The sequence below is a fragment of the Herpailurus yagouaroundi genome, unplaced genomic scaffold (assembly GCF_014898765.1).
Source record: "Herpailurus yagouaroundi ecotype Mexico unplaced genomic scaffold, PumYag 100, whole genome shotgun sequence".
NCBI classification, from domain to species: domain Eukaryota; kingdom Metazoa; phylum Chordata; class Mammalia; order Carnivora; family Felidae; genus Herpailurus; species Herpailurus yagouaroundi.
In genome coordinates this window covers 11,620,925-11,634,356 of record NW_024412391.1, presented here as the reverse complement: position 1 = coordinate 11,634,356, position 13,432 = coordinate 11,620,925, and the positions used below count along the sequence as shown (strand labels likewise).

At 39.3% G+C, this 13,432-nt stretch overlaps 1 protein-coding gene across 6 annotated transcripts in view; it reads right to left on the bottom strand.

Annotated features, from left to right (window-relative positions):
- Nucleotides 1-11,853, bottom strand: part of CNOT4 (CCR4-NOT transcription complex subunit 4) — a 147,248-nt gene extending 135,395 nt beyond the window's left edge. For all 6 annotated transcript variants that reach the window (XM_040471878.1, XM_040471880.1, XM_040471879.1 and 3 more), the window contains exon 1: nt 11,757-11,853. The gene's annotated coding sequence lies outside the window, so the exon portion shown is untranslated. The remainder of the gene's footprint in view (nt 1-11,756) is intronic.
- Between the last annotated feature and the right edge of the window lie 1,579 nt (nt 11,854-13,432).

Here is a 13,432-nt window from a genome sequence, read left to right as displayed (position 1 = left end):
TTCCTAGGCTTGTGAAATTGCTTTAACATGGTTCATGACCATTACACCACAAGCCAAAGGGCTTTCTCTATACTCATTCTCCTTGCATGTTGTACTGGACTATGTCACTTCCTTTTCGTCTGAGAATAGAAGTGGTACCATATTAGATCTTCCTATTTTTCATCTTTGTGACTTCCCTCTCCTGGAAAATGTCTTTGTTTTCCAAAACTCAAGCTTTTCCGTCTTCCTTTTACCTCTCCAATTATTCCTCTAATAACACTTTTTTCACTTTGACCTCTTAAAGGCAGAGGTCCCAAAAGTTTAATTTGGGTCCTTTGTGCTTCCCTCTCTGTTATCTCACAGTCTCCCATAAGATTTATCCACCAAGTAGGTAAGTATTTATGGAGCGCTTACTATCTGTAAGGTGCTATCTAAGCCACTTAGGGTAGATCAGTGAACAGGACAAAAACAAAAAACAAAAAAAACCCCTCTGTCCACATAAAATCAAATAATTCTATGCTACCAAGGACACTCAAAACCATCTTCCCTTAAATACTATTTTAAACACATCACTCTCCTTACTCAAAAAAAAAAAAAAAAGAACCTTGCCATGATTGCAATGATTGCCCTCTTAACAACCGTATCTAAATTTCTCTGCCTCAGTTCAAAACACTCCATAACTATTTTCTATCATACCTATCCAGTTTCATTTTCTATTACTCCCTGATTCAAAAGAATTCCAGGCAGGCCAGTCCTTTGATTATCCACTCAAACACATTACTTGTGTTTCCAGCTGGTCAAATGACTACTGAAAACATACATCTAGTGCCTAAACATTAACTGTATTGAATAAAAAAATAAGTCTTCAAAAATGAAGGTTTTCTGATTATTTTCCAATGTATAATAACATATTGTAACAGCAAGCACTTATACAAGGTTCACTATGTGCCAAACGTTATTCTAAGAGCTTTACATATGTTCCCTCATTTACTCCACACAACAGTCTTAGCATCTCTATCTTACAAATGCAGAAGTTGAGGCCCAGTCAGGGTAAAGTAACCCACCATAGGTCTGACAAGTAGTGAATGGTACAGCCAAGATTCACACTTAGGCATTCTGGCTCCATACTATACCGCATACTCCTGGTAGGAGCAAAAAATAAAAATAAGGAGAATTCAAAGAGTTTGCACAGAAAAACACAGGCTATTAAAAACTATGTTCAACTTGGGGTATCTGGGTGGGTCAGTTGGTTAAGTGTCCAACTCTTGGTTTCGGCTCAGGTCGTAATCTCACAATTCGTGGGTTCAAGCCCTACACTGGGCTCTGTGCTGACAGCACGAAGCCTGCTTGGGATTCTCTCTCTCCCTCTGTATCTGCCCATCCCCTGCTCATGCTCTCTCTTTCTCAAAATAAATAAACTTTAAAAAACAAACAAAAACTATGTTCAACAATGAAAAATCATTTAAGTTAGTCCTTTGCTCCAAATACTGAAGAAAATATTTTCTTTAATATGATGCCAAGTTTTAAAAATTATAGAACTTTGGGGTGCCTGGGTAGCTCAGTCGGTTGAGCGTCCGACTTCAGCTCAGATCATGATCTCACGGTCTGTGAGTTCAAGCCCCGCGTCAGGCTCTGTGTTGACAGCTCAGAGCCTGGAGCCTGCTTCAGATTCTGTGTCTCCCTCTCTCTCTGCCCCTCCCCGGCTCATGCTCTGTCTGTCTGTCTGTCTGTCTGTCTCCCTCTGTCAAAAATAAATAAACATTAAAAATTTTTTAATAAAAATTAAAAAAAATAAAAATTATAGAATTTACTAGTACATAACAAAAAATACAATCTGTAAACACAAACACATCATATATTATTCAGGGTTCACCAAAGCTGCTGAAAATATTGTTAAGCAAGACAAAAGAATATATGGTGACACATGACTAACAAATGTTCTTTTGTTAGCATGCTTGTATTAAAGTCTTTTACTGTCATACTTGCTTTCATCAGGATCAAAATACATTTGAATACAATGCAGGGAAGGTAGCTACCTTAAAAAGAAATTACTAGCTTCACTTTTTGGAAGCAAAACTCACATTAGGACTGTGTCCAGTATGAGAGAAAGATTTTAGAAGTAAGGAATCTCAAAAAAGTACCACCAAGCATCAACTTCTAAAAGTACCCTTCAACCTATCACTAACTCCGTGGCTACCAAATGATCTTTTAAAAGGTTCCTAAGGACTCACTTGGTAAATTCATGAAGCTATTTTATAACCGATTACATAAAATTAAAAATGAAAGAGGATTTTCCATAAAACAATCTTAGAACAATATATCACTAACATATAAGCAAATGAGGAGGATCATACCTATCCTTTTCTTCTCTTTCCTGTTTCCCCTTTCCTTCCGGCAAAGAAAAGACAAATTTGTCAGGTTTTGAGCTGCGGAGGTTAAAATGCACAACACTGGACAAGGACACTAGTTTGATTTGGAAAAGACAAAAGTTTATAGCCTTCCCAACTCAAACTGACAATCTAACTTAGAAAAAAACCCTGACGTATATAGCCAAAGGCAGCAAAGGAGCCAGGGCCATCAATGCTTTAGTCAAGAATGCACAATAGCCATTATTCGAATTTGAAGTTTTCTCACTTATTTTCTGCCTCCCCTCCCTCTTCCTGGGTTTAAAATGCACCTACCTCCTGGCCATCCAAGGCAACCCCAAAGCCACCAGCACAAAATCAGCTCCACCCCAAGAATTACATGAATAAAGAAAAGCAAACTATTATTAATAATTTGGGATTTAAGTTATTAAAATCTGAGAGAGATTTTTTAGAGCAGGGAACCATTTTCTCCCCCCAACCACCGCCTGTGACCTTTATAAATGGCTCCACGCTCCAAGGGACTAAATTAAAATTTCCTGGGAAAAGACTGGATTGGCAGCTAGCTACCTCTGAAGATCTTCTCAAATACTAAGATTCTCCTGTACCGTATATTTGAGTTTTACTTCCCTCCCACATATACTGATGGCAATGAGAAAGATATATAATCCTTCTCAAGATTCTCCTGCATAAAGGAATCTCAACTCAGTCTTAAATCCAAAGTTAACATATTAAAGCCCGTTAACCCACCCAAGAAGGCAACAGCTTTCTATTCTAGTGACCATTTTAGATAGCACACATGATCAGCTAAATAAAGAAGTAAAAAATGTCAAAAATAGCTCTGTCACATTACCAGGATTAAGGAGGTCTTAGGATATAGGGAATGTTGAGGAAAAACAGACATTTCCCAATAATGTACTACATACTGCATCATCATCTGTATCCTTATCAATATTTCCTAAGTACCTAAAAGGTCCATGGCATTATAGTAGGTCATGAATGTTATAATATCAGGACTGAAAATAATTGGTAAATAAAGAAAATTTAATTTTGAAGTTGTTGCAAGCACTGTAAGCTTGAGATGGTTTCCTACTCCATGAGAATTCTTGAGATCTACATGCTATATACTGTAGAAAAGGAATACATGTGATACTGAAGGAAGCAATAAGAGAATAAATGGCAATACAGTATTTTTCACCTACTGTTTACAAAGCCAGAAGCAAGAAATCTATTCCCCGCCCCTGCTTTTAGATACAATGTAAAATTTTCCTTCACAAATGTAAAATTTTCCAGAAATACAAAACAGATGAAGAAAGTTGGTTTAATGAAGAGTCAACAAAACAAAGAAGAGAAGAACTTCAAGGATCTCAGAACTTAAGAAAAATTCCAAATAAAACAAATATGGCTAGATCTATTTTTAATACGTTTGTAAAAAAAAAAAAAAAAGGATAACGAAAGAAAATCAAAGAACACATTTTCGTTTAATAATGTCCCTACATTCTTCTTTAGCCTGCTGACCTAAACTTTCCCATCCTTAAATAAGCGTGAAGCTGACAATATTTAGAGCTCTACTTTATTAGAACTTTCTGCCATTTCTTCTATTCTAATCAGGTCATTATCAAACTCTAAATATATTCAATAATATATACTTAGCTGTACCATATGAACTGTTCAGATGTAAGTTTCCTAATAGTCCTTCTGAACTCATTCACACATAAGAGGATGAGGCATAAATTTCTCTTTTACAAGTGTTCCATCTCTTATAATCATGTAATTAAGACTTTTATTTTCTAAACTCATATTCCTCAATGAAAGAATATCTAAAAATTTTTTAAAACACTGGTAGAGGGGCGCCTGGGTGGCGCAGTCGGTTAAGCGTCCGACTTCAGCCAGGTCACGATCTCGCGGTCCGTGAGTTCGAGCCCCGCGTCGGGCCCTGGGCTGACGGCTCAGAGCCTGGAGCCTGTTTCCGATTCTGTGTCTCCCTCTCTCTCTGCCCCTCCCCCGTTCATGCTCTGTCTCTCTCTGTCTCAAAAATAAATAAACGTTGGAAAAGAAAAAAATTAAAAAAAAAAAAAACACTGGTAGATATTTTTTATAGAAATTTTTTGAGAGTGTTATTTGAGCAATCATACATCACTTCCCTTCAGGCCTGGATAATAAACTGCAGTTTACTATCAAAGATAAATAGACCACATTTCTTCAGTTCTCTATGCTCTAAAACCTTGGTGTCATATCTGAATGTAAAGGACTGAAGAGAAGATGGAATCAATGCTGCCAAATTCTACAGAATTTCAACACTAACTTCTCAGTGGCCCCTTACCTCAGTGGCCTAGTCATTAATTTTTCAAACTCAACTGTCAACCCCAAAATATGTGGCAACCTACTCAAAAGGAATGTTTCTTAAAAAAAAAAAAAAAAAAGGCATGTTTAATATGTTATCTCCTGCCTCCTGACCATCTCTAATGGTCCCTTACTGTTTAGCAGAGGAAATTCAACCTGACACTGAATACACTTTTCATAACCTAGCTCTACCCTAGTATACTAACTTATCTGACACCATTTCCAGAAATTAAAACCCTGTTCCACTGAGGTCAGACTCCTTACAACTCTCCACATCATGCTGGTCACCACCAGCATTTGCTCATGTTTCCTAACCTCCCTGGAATGTTCTCCTTCTGGAGATGTTCCATCTATGCAGATAGTATATATTCTTTATTCAAGTCCCACTTTCTCTCAGAAGTCTCACTCCTAGAACTTGAGTCTGAAGGTATCCCTAAACTGACATACTGGACTCAGACTACATACACCACACATAATTCAGACACTGCTTTGGATGGTGTTAATTAAATTACTGTGAAAATTTACCCAACGAGATAATAAACTCTTAAGAAGAGGTTGGACCATAGATCAAAAGGTGGATATGTAAGTACTCAAAGACTATTTGACAAGCCGATTAAATCATCTTGATAAAAAATCAAGATATTTTATTATGTCAAAAGAGCTCCAGTATAAATGAAATAATGTGATGACTAGGATTTGCTTCAAAATCATCCAGGTCAAAGAGTAGGGGGATGAGAAGTAAAGTAAATAGGGGTATAGATGAAATCAGATTGGTTATGAGGTGATAACCTATGAAGCTGAGTGACAGCTACATAGAAGTTGGTGTCACCTTTTTTTTTTTTTTAAGTAGGCTTCATGCCCAGTATGGAGCCCAAAGCAGGACCTGAACTCACAACTGTGAAATTAAGACCCACGCTGAGATCAAGACTCGGATGCTCAACCTACTGAGCCTTCAGGAGCCCCAATTGGTGTCTACTTTTAAACTTGTTTAAAACTTTTTGACATTAATAAGTTTATTTAAGTATTTTTTAAATGTTTACTTATTTTTGAGAGAGAGAGAAAATGTGTACATGTGTGTACAAGTGAGGGAGGGCGGGGCGGGGCGGGGCGGGGGGGGGGGGGAACACAGATTCTGAAGCAGGTTCCAGGCTCCAAGCTGTCAGCACAGAGCTGGATGCGTGGCTAGAACCCACAAAATGAGAGACCATGACCGGAACAGAAGTCAGATGCTCAAACGACTGAGCCACCCAGCACCCCAGGGCTAAAGTATTAATATGGTCTTTATTTCATTTTAAATGACAAAACCAAGATACGTTATAACATGTCCTTTACCCAACAAATACCTAGGTCCCCAGAGTAAGAAAACAAATATCCGGGAAGATCTAATTTAACAGGGAACTTGTAGCACCCTAATTCTAAGGATTAATAAAATTAAGTTTTAAAGAAAAAAAAAAGTGATCAAAATGGGGGGGGAGGAAGCTCTCTATCAAAAGAATAATTAATCTTATTACCAAAAGGAATTCTGTTTATACTTCAAATTTTCAGTCAATTACAGCATTCACAAAAAGGTTCATCCAAACTTCAGGAAATAAAAAACATCAGGAAAAAAATCAAGGATACAAAAAGTAGAAAAAAAAGAAGAAAAAAGTTGCTACAATGTTCAATAATACAAATCAGCCAATACTATTTCAAGAAATCCACAATCTGAAGACACCTATTGCCCTCAACAAGGAATGAATTAATAGGTTCTTAAATAATCAGAAAAATTAGCACTTCCTCTTTATTCCAAGGACTGAAAAAACATGCTTAAGAAATTTCAGATATTTGGCTTAATGACAACGTATCTGTTTGTTGCTAAGGAATGCTCTACCCCTTTGATATTTTAGTCTATAGCTACTTTTCAAAAATCAATCAGCATTTTCCCACAACATCATTCATTAACTTCTTCCAAAAGCAGGAATGCAACACCAGCTATGTTTAAATGTCATCATTTTATTCTTCTAATTACACTGCTTTTTTTTTTTGCCTCGACTTTTTTTCCAGGATGGTTTTAGAAATAAACCAAAATGATTATTTTTGATTTTCCCTCTCCATACTTTCTCTCAACACTCAAGAGGTAAGACTTGGGTTACCGTAACTAAAAAAACATACTACTTGTTTTTGAAAAGATACCGGAGGGGGCTCCTGGGTGGCTCAGTCAGTAAAGCATCCGACTTCAGCTCAGGTCATGATCTCAGTTTGTGAGTTAGAGCCCCACATCGGGCTCTGTGCTGACAGCTCAGAGCCTGGAGCCTGCTTCGGATTCTATGTCTCCCTCTCTCTGTCCCTCCCCCTCTCTTTCAAAAATAAATAAACATTAGAAATTTTTTTTAATGTTTACTCATTTTTTTGAGAGACAGACTGAGAGTATGAGCAGGGGTGGGGCAGAGGGAGAAGGAGACACAGAGTCCGAAGCAGGCTCCAGACTCTGAGCTGTCAGCACAGAGCCTGATGCGGGGCTCAAATTCACGAACCGTGAGGTCATGACCTGAGCTGAAGTGGGTCGCTTAATCGACTGAGCCACCCAGGCGCCCCCAAAATAAATAAACATTTAAAAAAAAGAGAGAGAGAGAGACTCTTATGGAAAAAAAAAAAGATATCAGAGAAGTACATAGACAAATGGTGAGGTTTATCCTAATAGTGATATATCATCTCATCACCCAATGCAATTAAAGTTTAAAACAGGACAACACTCTTGTATAAACAGAGTTTTGTAAGAATGAAACCTTCCTCACAAATAAAGTTCTTAGGAGAAAAATAAACCCATCCTCAAGCTGCCTTATACTTGTACTATCTTGAAAATTAACTTTTTCTAGCAAGTAAAAGTAACAATCATCTTCTTGGTAGCATGTAAATTCTCCCTTCTAGTAAAAGAAAACTCTATTACAGTAGGCTAATCTAAGGATCCAAAATAGTGTTGACATTTTCTCTTCCATAAACTAATTTCCGATTAAAAAGTAAAAGAATTATACCATGAAAAAGAAATGTGACAAAACCCACTGGATTATACTACTACACTTGGAAAAGTTAACATTCACCACACAATCTTTTCCTTTTTTTTTTTTTTTTTTAGTTTTTTTTTTAACTAAAGTTTATTTATTTTTGAGACAGGGAGAGACAGAGCATGAACAGGGGAGGGTCAGCGAGAGGGAGACACAGAATTTGAAACAGGCTCCAGGCTCTGAGCTGTCAGCACAGAGCCCGACGTGGGGCTCGAACTCAAGGACCGTGAGATCATGACCTGAGCCGAAGTCGGACGCTTAACCGACCAAGCCACCCAGGCGCCCCCACACAATCTTCTCTAATAAAGAAGACCACATAGTAACAAGATTAAAAACAATTTTGAAAAAAAGTTCTTTCAGAAGACCACTGTGTCATTAAAAGTCCCACTTATCTTCTTTCCTTGCATCACTACATAATTGAGTAAATTATTCCATCTTTAAAATTTGCATAATCTCAGAATTGGAGAAAAATGTTTATTACTATCATTAAGTTATCAGGGATATTGACACATTTTATATAAGAATGGGCATTTGTAGATTTTGCTAGTATTTCTGAAGTAACAAAATTTTTTTAAGATAATATTTTTTAAATCTCAGAGTGTGTTAAGTTTTATCCAATACATGCTATTCCAGTGGGATCAAAACCATTTACAAGTTCCATTTAGATTAAGAAATCCTTTGAGAAAAGTATGTAGTACATTCTAGTTATACTATTTCTAGAACACTAAAAATCTCTATAACCTATTTCCCTACTGTTTTTCTTTGGAACCAGTTGAGCTAAGTGTATCTTCCTTCACTAAAAGTCAAGACAGTACTACACTTAATGTCAGAAAGCTAACTGACAGAGGCTGAAATTTTCCCAAATTAAAACTTTCTGTTTCACTTGAATGGTCTATAAAAATAATAACATGAGTTGAAATAGATTCAATTGAGTATTACTGGCAGGTACAAAGCACACAGACATGCACGCACACAAACGAAGAGTGTAGCTTCTTAACCTTAAAACCAGGAGTAGGGAAGGAACGGGAAGCATTCTGAAATCATATTGTTAAAACTGAGAAAATACTTTCTTCATTCTCTTAAGCATTTAAAATCATTTTTAAAGTAAAATTCCCCTAATGCAAGGACTCTTTTTACACTCTCTTTCTCTTACAAAACAAGGAGTTGAAAGTTATTGCTAGTGAAATTGAAGGGCAGTACAAAAATTTTCCTGCATTTTGTCATTTGATTTTAACAGTCTCACCCTAATAAAATTAAAGATTTGCCTATGCAATCTTATGACAACAAATATTATGTAATAAACTTAAAGTAATTCATGTTCAAAAACCTTCCTAGAGAAATCTATTCGTCTGAAGGATTCAACTACTGAACCTGGCAGAAAGTATTCCAAACTATCAAACAAACAAACAAACAAACAAGATGCACGAAAGTATGAAGCTGCCATGTTTAAGTTACATCTAAAAATTTAAACCATACAAAAATATTCTGAAATTATAGCTCCTGATTTCCTTATCAAAATGTCAACAAAATTTAAATGCCTTCTTCAAATGTACTAAAGATCCCAAAGTAAATTCATTTTGACTTCCAAGGGCTGAAACTAAGAATTTAATGACTGCAGGAGAAAAGTATGGAGTGAAGCAAATTACTTGAGAATATACTTAATGAGGTAAAACATCTCTACCAAAGATGTATTACCATCATTTATACTTTTCTGCCAAACAGTCCTCTCCTAGAACACACTGCTTACCAACCAGCCAAGTATGACTACCAAGGGTTTTCTAAACCTGTGTGTTAGAATTATTTGCAGGTACAAAGTGGAAGGCTTCTCCACCAGCGTATGACAAAGAAAACCGACATATTTTAGAGTTGAAGATCAACTGTATTGAACACGTTCCTACTAACAAACTAAATGTAAGTAATTTTTAAAGGAAAAACCTCAAGTTATAACTCAGGACAATCTTGCTACGTAAATTGCTTGAAATTCTCAGAGTAGGGATTTAGATTCCCCAAATTGGGGCTTAAAGTGGCTAAAAGGAAAAAAGAAGTTTTGTAAACAGCTTTTCTAACCTTGATTTATATTTGATAAAGCAGAGCACTTCCCACAATCGAGTAAACATAATGCTAAATGAAGATTCCTCAAGTATCACAGGTAAAATTTATAAAAATCACAGTAATAATGTGCAGAAGTGATGAAAAGGGTAACTGTATGTATTTGTATTTACACTTGAGGTACATCACTTTGCAAATAAGAGGGATACTGCTGCATGAAATTGCTACTATGACTTTTAACATTTTTACCTACGTCTTAAGAACACCGTGTCTTATTTATGTTAAACTTGAAATGCTGAAATGTATGTATCTGATCTGGGAAATCCTGTTTTCTGTTAATTCTTTTTTTCATAGTGGTGTGATTGTAGTCTCCTTCTTCCCCTTGTGCCATTAGTCAGGGCATTTCAATTTTGCTTTCGTCAAAAAATGGACATCATGAACCACTTCGTGCTCCTAGTTTTCTGCTTTTTAATGTAGATAATAATGACAGTGAGTGCCAACAAATGCATGTAAGGGCATAGCTTTGTCATTTCTTTTCCCAGCCCCCTTCTTTTCTGGAAAAAATGATGGATTTAATTCTGGAAAAAAAAAAAAATTCACTTTCCTTTTGCATACATACCCAACAAGTTTTCAAGAGAAGACAATTTATTCGGATTACTACCATTCTAGAAATGTTAGCAAGAGAGAAGTTCTCAAATCCAAAAATACGAAGTCTGATATTAGCTGGAAAGGAAATTTCCACTGGAACCATAAATATGTCATCAATTAAGCTGAACCTCAATATAACTTGCTTAGTCAATAATCAATTTTCAATAGGGAAAGGATCCGTAACCCACACAGAACCGGCAGATAATCAAAATCTCCCTTATATTTTCGTGTGGAGTTCACAGAGTGATTTGGTTCTATGCCAGATTTATCTTATTTTGAAATGCCGAGGCTAATTTGTTGGTATAATCAGAGTTCACATTAAGTGTCCTGGGGAGAGGTAATTCAGTAGAATGCTTAGCAGCATGGAGAAACCGGTTAAAAATAGAAGGAGCAAAAAGGTCCCACCAGAGCGAATAATCCACAAATAGATCACTGAAAGCAAAAGGGAAACGTTCCTCTCCCGACCCGAGTAGCCTGAATAAATGATCTCCACTCGTAACGTTTAACAGTATCCTACCTCACTTCATTCACTTCCCAACTTGACTTTTCAGGGGCCAACACGGGGCATCCCTTTTTTCTGCAAGTGTAGGTTGAAAGAATCTGTATAGAAAAGAGGGAAGGAACGGACAATTCCCAAGAAAGCTGTGAAACAGGTGGGTTAGATCGAGCAGCAGCAGCATCGGGATACTTAAGGGGCAGCTTTCAAATGACAGATGTGGTCAAAGGAAAGGCTGCAAATCGGAAGAAGCGCTAGTGTGGCAGAGAGAGTAGGGGCTGATTGCAAGCACGAGAGGGGGGCAAAGGGTGTCTCCAGAGTGGCAGCAGTGGAGCAAAAAACAAACAGCAGGACGAGTGGGCAACGATGAGTAGTGGGACTGCTGAGCAGCAACAACTCGGGTCAGAGTGGAAGTGATGGCTTGTGTCTTGGGAGACGGGGGCTACCGGGACAAGGACGTCAGGGAGGGGAAAGAGGGCTGGGCAAACAAGGGAGCACTGGGACCCAAGATTTCTGCCCCTACAGAAACGCAGGGGAGAGAGCTGAAGACGAGAAGCCGCCTCGGCTCCCCCAATTGAGGAAATTTTCGAAGGAGTCGGTGCTCGCCGCCGCGCCGCCTTCTGCCCCGCTCCCTTTTCCTGGTGGTAACTGCTGTGGCGTAGAGGGGAGAGGGAGGAAGAGGAGGAGGAGGAGGAAGACCAAGGAGGAGGAGGGTGAAGATGAGGCGGGGGGTGGGGAGAAAGGGGGGTGCGGCCTGCACAGTCCCAGCGAAGCCTCCGCTCTCTCGTAGCCGGTCAGCCCCGGGTTTCCCCTAAGCCCAGCCCCGCATAGACTCACCCGCCTGCCTTGCCTCGCTTTTCCCTTAGCCGACTCCACGCGCTGCCGCGTCCTCACAAGAGACCACTGAACGAGTGTCGGGGAAAAAACTCTTCAGAACCGGGCCTGATTGCTTCAGCGAGTCCGACCTTTACGGCTGAGAGACAGACTCTCAGCTTTCGGTGGGTTCCACAGCCAGACGGGCCACCATCTTACATTAGGGTAAGACTCCTCCGGCCTCCGGTGCGCAGGCGCACGCCGATCCGGCCGGGAGGGGCGGGGGAGGGGCGGGAGGAGAGCCGGGCGGCCGCTCCCGCAGCACCCTGGGAGTTATAGTCCGCGGAGGGTAACCGCCCAGCTGCAAGCCGGGAGTTGAAGTTCTCGCTCGGAGGGTGGACGGGATGGCCCGCCTCACGTGGCCGCTACACTGCTGCCTTTCTTCGTATTTTGCTTCGTTCTCTGTCCTCGTGTAAAGCTCCGCTGTCATTCAGTCGGCGGTCTTCGTTAGCGGCTCCGTTTCCTCGGTGTGTGCTCAGAACTGGGATACCAGAACTCGGGCGAGCTTAACCAATTTAGGGGGAACCGGGAATGTCTCTTCTCTGCCCCGCCCACCATAGGTATTAAAGGAGGCGGGGGTAGAGGCAGGTTGTCGGTAGGAGGAGCGCGGGATTTGATCTGGGGTGAGACCTTGACTGAATTGGCGTCTGTTTGCGAAAAGTGAGCGTTAACTCCTTTTCCCGTCTTTGCGCATTTTGGAGCCACCACCCTTGATCCCATCCTCACCGTTAATCTCCAGTGAGGAAGTATCCTAAATTGTCCTGTACAGATATACCAGAGAACGATGGAGCCATGCACTTAGAGAAACGTGTTTCTAATGATATAAATTTGAGAACATTATGTGGACTTCGCTGCAGATCATTGTTAGTTCGGTGTTCTACCTGTACGGCTCTGCGCATGAAGTTCACCAACCACCGCATATCAGTACATCCCAACGAATGTTCAGAATGTACTCGCAATCCCTACGAGCGCCGACGAATCCTCAATCACAAAAATCAAGTTCCTGATCCCACCCGCTGGTCTCCTAGAGCTCTGGTGAAAGTGGCGCTCGAAGCACTCAGTTTTGCTTATTGCGTGTATTCTTCGCCCATTCATACAATGAATGCTCAGTGGGCTCCTCCTGTGTGCCTGGCACTGTTCTATATATGGGAAGACGACGGTGAGTAAACACGAAATTCCCTGTTTCTATTCTAAGAATGCCTGTATCTATTCCAGGTGTGTTGGGGCGAAGGAAAGGGGGGAGGAGACAATCCATTTTTTAAGTGTATGATTAAAATGCATAGTATATCATAACTGATGAAAAATATAAAACAGAAGGAATAGGGGGAAAGGTTGCGATTTTAAATCTGTGAACCTAATCTCCTAGTGAGAATCCTTCATTTCATTCTTTTTGGTTTTTAATACATTGATTTTTTTGTGTTTCAGTTTCTTCACTAACAAGGCTAGAGACAACAATTTATTTGGTGAAACCTTAAAGAAGTTGATAAACTCGCGATTAACCATAAATTTGAAATTACAAAATCATGAAATTACTGTGTAGCAAGGAAATTTGAGAAATCATTTGGACTCACCTTTAGGTAACCATCTAAAAACATTGTGAGTAGGAGATGTGTTTTTTTAAATGTGTGTGTTTTTTTTCT